At 38.4% G+C, this 6,945-nt stretch overlaps 1 long non-coding RNA gene across 1 annotated transcript; it reads right to left on the reverse strand.

Moving 5' to 3' along the window:
* Positions 1–4,661: 4,661 nt before the first annotated feature.
* LOC137473455 (uncharacterized) lies at positions 4,662–6,737 on the reverse strand. The gene is made up of 3 exons (XR_010998812.1): positions 6,663–6,737; positions 5,359–5,467; positions 4,662–5,029 (listed from the first exon to the last, which is right to left on the reverse strand). It is a non-coding gene; the product is annotated as an uncharacterized lncRNA (long non-coding RNA).
* Between the last annotated feature and the right edge of the window lie 208 nt (positions 6,738–6,945).

Here is a 6,945-nt window from a genome sequence, read left to right on the forward strand (position 1 = left end):
TTAAAGTCTGCCCTTATCTGGCAAAATGTGTCTCTTCAGGCTGTTTATCCCACTGAGACGAGAAACATTTTTTTGCTCTCCTCTGAAAATTATAGTCCCAGTAATGTAAAGCATTGTGGTGAGAGTGATATGAGCATAAGTACGGATACAAGAGGAATTCCAGTGAGAGGATTTAGCCTGTGCCTGTAAGCAAGGCCAATCGTCGGCATCTGCAGAGTAAGAGGTACTGACCGCATTTCCCCAAGTGTTGTTAAACACATTTTTCTTTGCATTTGACTTTGCTGCAGGGGAAAAAAGTGCTGGACATGGACATCAGTGTGTTAAGTGTAGCCTGACCCTGAGCAGAAGAAAGACCTTCATGACAGAAACATTGCAATTCCAGTACCAGACAAGAAGCTACAGAAACTGCAGATGCTCAGGGAAAGCATAAAGAAAACTGAACAAGTCACCTTGAAGGGCAGCAATCTCAGTGGCCAGGTGCTAATACTCTTTTTGTAGGCTTCTTGGGAAAACAGAATTTTGAGAACTGATATTTAAAAATCATCTGTATGTAAAGCCAATGTCAGTCTCTCCTACCCAATAAAAAACAATAAGAAAAATTCTTGAGTTTATGCCCTCCAGCTAATTCAGCTAAAGAGCTGGAGGGAGCATCCATTGCATCTCATTTTAGCAGTGCAGAATCAAGGTTCTTGAAACTTTATACCAACAAATGATGAAGCTAAAAGTCCCTGGTAGCCATTGAGCCTGAGGTCAGATATTCCACAGCTGCACTCCAAACACAAAAAGAACTTTTATCTTAAGCCTCCCATGATACTTCAGATGCCTTAAGCAAAATTCTCCCCTTTCACATGCACACTGGGTTTCATCTCTACTAGGTTTTTGCTCTCCTGTGGGCAGTTAGTGGGATTCCCACTAGAGCAGAGCAGACAGACAAGATCTCTTGATTCTTCAGGGAAAGATGTTTTATTTTAACAAGGCTGCCCAGGAAGATCAGAAGGGATGTTGTTGTTGTTGTTGTTGTTGTTAATGTTAATGTTATTATTGTTATTATTGACATATTCAGCTCCCTCCAGCATCAAGAATGCATCTACCCATTCCTGTTACATACATGGAAGAACAGGAATATTGTGAAAAAATTTTGTGGTTTCATTCCCCTACCTCACCAAGATTGTATCTCTTCATTGTACCATTAAAAAACACACTATACTCTTACTGGATAAGGAAAGATACTGTCCTGTATGTTAACACATACCTGAGTGTTATAGCTCAGGGATGTGTTAAGAATTGCACCCAAAAGCACTTAATAAAGCTTTACTTCCAGTGATGAAGGCTACATGCAAGTACGGAAGAGAATGAGTACAGGGATGACAAGGCTGGTGTAACACTAGCATTAGTGTTGTGTGCTACTTGCTATGCAGCTGTAGTTTGTGTAAGTAGAAAGAAGCCATGTGTCAAGAGAGGGGAGAGAAGAGGGAGTCAGTAGTTGGCCAAACTAAGGCGATTTTGCATCTGTATGGGTTGCAGTTATATATGTGGGTAAAACAAAGGAAACCCCAGAGCCCACTTTTCCTTCCACTATCTGGCCTCTGAACTCTGATCATCTGCTCCCCCTATAGCTATAGTTCTCCTGGCTTGTTTGAGGATTTAATTTCAAATTATATATGTGCAAAACCAGACTGAAATCCCATTTTACCACTGGTTTGATCACTACTGCCTGAACTATAATTCCAAAATATAGTGACTGTAATGTAGTTATGCTTCTTGTTTGCTCTTTGTAGATACAGAAGCCAGGAACCCGCTGTGTCAAGCACTGTGCAAACATATCCCTGTACAATTCTTCCTCCATGAGTTTACAATTTAAATACACAAGGGTTGAACTATGTTAACAATACTGCTACTTCCTTTTTTTTACTAGGCTCTGAAAGACCTAAGCACCAAGTTGACTGTATATGTTATAAACATTTTCTAAACATTATTTACCCAAAAGGCAGGATAGCAACTCTGAAAGTATAAGTACAATGTAGAGTCACTTAAAGCACACATAAATTTCCCATTACTCTCCCTTGCAATCCATTTAACACAAACACCCACTATTGTTTTCTCCTAACATCTTTATGTTAAGTATTTCCACCAAAAACAGAGTTTTCCTCTACCTTCAAGGCACCATTTGACAATCACCTCATCCCTTTGCCCAGACAGCAATATCTTCTAACTGCCCCATTTCAGACTGTGTTTTTTTTCCACACTATCATGTTTAGCTAAACTTCCAACTAGACATGGCAGAATCCACTTAAAAGTATTTCTGTTGCAAACTAATTTCTCCTTGCTATATTTAATAGAGAGCAGTTTCTGTGCTGTGCTAAATTACCTTTTTTGTCTTAGATGATGCCCAAAGATGGCAGGTCCTGTAGGGCCTACAACTGAAATGGCTCCAGTGGGCAGCGTGACATGGAAACAAAGCTGAAGTTTATGATAAATATAATGCCACCTTCACTTCTGAATTAATTCCGTCTTCTTCTTCCCAAATATATAACTTGAAAATTAATCCTTCCAGTGTGTTTCCCAGTGCATATTCTCTTTCCACCTTTAAGCACTACACTGAATGAGCAAGGGACTGGTTCTGTTTTGTATCTCCCATGGAACTGAGCAGTTTTGTAATTTGTGATGGATATGTGAAAGTGAACAAGGGAACATACCACCGGAAGTTTCCATTGCAGACCACTAACTAAATTCATACCCAGACATTAAGTATTGACTTCCAGAGCAGACTGGAATAGTTTCTCCTTCGTGACCCACTAACAGACCTCTTGTAATTTAGCTTTTTACTTTCAGGAATCATATTTAGACTTAAGGTTTAACTAGTTGATTGAAGCTGTGCAAATTTATATCTTGATGGAGATTCTCACTCATTGTAAAAATATATATTTCTTGCCCTGTTAGAGAAGCTAGTGCTGTCACAAATTATTTAGAAGTCATTATAATGAAAGAATACCCCAGAATCATCTTTCTGTCACATGTGCATTGCTCAGAAAAACTTTCTACATTTTAAGCAGTTTACCCTTATTGCCATCAGTGGCTTCATCTTTATCTATTGAATATTAAATAACTGATTCTGGTGATTAAAAAGATCCAGACATGTATTTAATGGACTTTTATTTGCTGAAGAGGCTACCATTTTAAAGCTATTAATCATGTGTTAAGTAGTTTATTACATATAACTAGCTCATTCAAAATTCAAGGAGCTTTGATTTCACTAATATTAATATTTGTCCTAAGTTACTACTAATGATGGATACCAGTTTGAAACTTTCTCTTTTCCTTTATATATATGACCTGCAACCACCCAAGCTGCGAGCCCGCTGCAGATGCACCAAAGTATCCATTTTCTAGTTACAGTCATGTCTAGGTTTTCCTCTTTGCTCTATACCTTATCAAAACAGCTGTAGGAGTTTGGGGAGAAACGAGCAATCTGATTTTATTGTGTATTCTAAATAGTTGACTACTCAGCCAAAATAAACTTTGGCCTTCTAGTGGCTTAAAGGCAGTATTGGCACATGTAAAACAAAACACACAACAATACATACCATGATGAGTGCCAGATGTTCATGGCGAAAACACACAGCTGTTGGGCTTAGATCACCTGAACTCATTTTAAAGCCAAAGACAGCAGTCACCTTTGTTGAGCTGTCAGATTAACAGCAGGACTGCAAAGACTGGAAGCAAGGGTGGGTCGTCTCAGTTACACTGAAGAATGCCAATTTATGCCTCATCAGCCAGCTGTCATGTAAAATTCCTTATGATAGACAGAACTAAAAATAACCCGTTTGTCTTAAATGCAGTTATGTACTTTAAAATAATCTAGTTGTTGTTACTCTTCTATCAGAAGTTGAATGTTTCTCAAGTTAACTTGAGAGAAAAAAAAAAAAAAAAAAAACACAATTCTTCTGTTCTTCTATCCAGAAATATCATTGAGCAGTTCAGAGAGAATTTATTCAGGAAGACTAAATATCACCATGCCTTGAACCACAAGCAAATGGACTGCCAAACCCTGAATTCTATATAAAAACAAAATAATAGTTAGGAATTATTATTATTATCATCCTACATACTCAAGCACAAGATAAATATTGGGTGATACATATCTCTGATATGGAGCTTCAATAAAGATTAATAGATTACAACAAACAATTAAACTATTAAAGGTGGAGTTACTCTATTGCTGAAAGAATCGCTGGCAAAACAAGTCCTCAGAAGAGCACTTCCCTTAAAAGGATATAGCTACAGGATTTTAAGTCATTTTGATGAAAACCACTTGTAAGACTAAACACAATATTCCATTCCCAGCTCTGAATTACAGTAAAAGTAATAAATATTCTCCTCAGTTTTCTGAGGAGCATTTAAACAGCAAGATCGTGTATTTTGTAAGGATTCAGGAAGTACAGTGTTTGGATCAGTGATCTAAAACTCTGCTAGTTTGCACAGACACAAACATAAGCAAACTATTTGTAAATGACAATAACCAAGTGAATAATCTATTTTTAAACCTATTTTTGTTGATATTTATCCTACAAATGTATTCTGTGGAAGGAACCTAAAAATCTCTTGTGTTTACACTTGTTTTAGTTCTTTCTCTGCAATTCAGTTGGAGCCAATTCCACAAGTATGTTTATCTGTGTGTTTTATTTTCTCATCTTCTTACTATTTGACAAAATCATCTTTTGCCCTTTTTAGTTACATTCATACATAAAATAAAACTCCTTTTGGAAAGATATTCTTGCCCATAGTCAGTAAATTTAAAGATGCACTTCTGATTACATAAAGAAGCAAAGCTTGAACAAAAGCAATCTTAACTGGCAACCATCATTCTACTTAAGACACGAGAGTGCATCTGGGATGTTTTCTCTTACTGAAAACAAAAGAAAAATTCACACGGTGCTAGTTCACAAAAGATTTGGCTTCCAGAGTCCACACCTTAAATTTCTTCTCAGTGTCCACATGCATGTCCATGCTGAATTTCCCCAGGACAACTCTGTAAATGGTAAAATTATACACTTAAGTTTTTTGATTTTGTGTCTCTTACTTAAGAGGACTTATTCTAGCCTCACTTAGAACAAATACGCTCCAATATTTGTCTGATATGCAAATTAGGTCATGCTAGAAAGTTCAGGATGTATTAAACATTTTCTGAAAAATTTAAATCAGCCTTTATGGCAAGACTTTATGCAAAGAATCTATGAGGCCCATCTGCTTTGCATAGGGTATGATAGCCCATGAGATTCTTATAGTTTCACATTCTGCTATTAGTTAAGGACTTTATTGCTTCCTAAATAAATACAGCAATTCAATCCATAAACTTACCACTGTATAACATATTTGGTAAGACAGGCCTGACATTCTCCCTCTGAACATGTGATTACCAGAGACAGGTGAACAATTCTTCCTTCAAAGCACTGTATTTCTACATGTGCTGAAAGAAACATCAAGAAAAAAAAATGAAACTATCATAAAGAAACATAGCAAATATCTTAAATATTTTCATTGCTGTAAAATCTCACAGGTGGTCTCATGGAAATACCCCCTTTTTATTAAGTCTAATAAATTCAATGCTTCCTAAAGTTGTAGCCTCAGCTGAAGAATTTAATTGCTAAAATAGCACAAAACATTTATTCACACATCTGGTTGGAATTCCTTTTCTCTGACAAATTTAATCAGTGTAATTATCTCTTTGACAGACACATAGACAAGGAGAAACCTCAACAAGATACATGCTTCAATTAATCTTTCCAAAAATTTGTATAATCTAACAGATGGATCAAACTTTATGCAAGTATTTGACCAAAGGCTACAAATCAACAGTGACATGTTTTCTTTCAGGCAAAGAAATGAATGTTGTTTCACAAAGTCAGACAAAGGAATTGTTAATCTTACAATAGTCCCCTTCCTCATAAAACCATCTACTACATAGAGAATATTAATGATACAGCATTCTTAACCATGGCAAAGAAAGGATAGGTTTAATGTGTGTTATTCTTGTTAAGTAATTTTCTTTTAGTAATGTAAAGAACGTCACACCTTTGTACGACAGCAAATTAATTCACAGTAACACTGATGAACAAACAGTAAAACTCCACAGTTACCATCTATCTCACAGCATTCTGTCAAAGTGACAGAGTGACAGCATTCTGTCAAAGTGACACTGCCCTGGTTTCATATTTTTCATTGCATTTTAAAAAATGCAAAAAAAAATGTGATATGAAAATAAAATTTGACCAGGGAAGGTGGCAATGTTCAAGGAAAAGCTCCAAAAGATGATTTGTGCTGTACAGGAGAGAGGTCTATGTCACTGCTGACCCTCCTGTCACAGCTGTCACCACAGTACTGCCTGTCCCTGGCCAGGGAGATTCTGCTGCTCCAGCGTCCGGAGCATTGGCACCGGCAGGGCTGGGCACACCTGCAGGCGGCTCTCGGAGAGCTGCTCCGGGTGTATGGGCTGAAAGCCTCTCAGTTCAGATCACTCTGGACCTCCCAAGCTGCCCTCAGAAGGAAAAGTAAACTCACAGCTTCTCCCCCACTAACCAAAACACGCAGCAGCTGAGGAGCCGTGGTCTGCAGCAGGTCGCCGTGTCACCACCCTCTCACTCTCCGTGCCCCCGTGCACCCACCTGGCCACGCTGACAGCAGCGCTTGAAGCCTCAGCAGCCACAGGAGCTCCTGCCACCCCCCTTGAGGAGTGACACTCCAGACACACAGGAGGTCTCATCAGGGAAGGGGTCTTCTTGCAGCTGGGTGCCTGCAGGCCCTGTAAAGAGGATCAGAACTGCTGCTGCCTTGTACACAGTTGTTGCTGATCGGCTGGGTGCTGGCATCTTCCTACAGACCAGCTCAAGCAGCTTCAAACAAAGGGAAGAATTAAACTTGCAGCTCTCTTCTGCTATGGGAGTGAGC

Source organism: Anomalospiza imberbis, chromosome 4 (genome assembly GCF_031753505.1).
Source record: "Anomalospiza imberbis isolate Cuckoo-Finch-1a 21T00152 chromosome 4, ASM3175350v1, whole genome shotgun sequence".
Lineage (NCBI taxonomy): Eukaryota > Metazoa > Chordata > Aves > Passeriformes > Viduidae > Anomalospiza > Anomalospiza imberbis.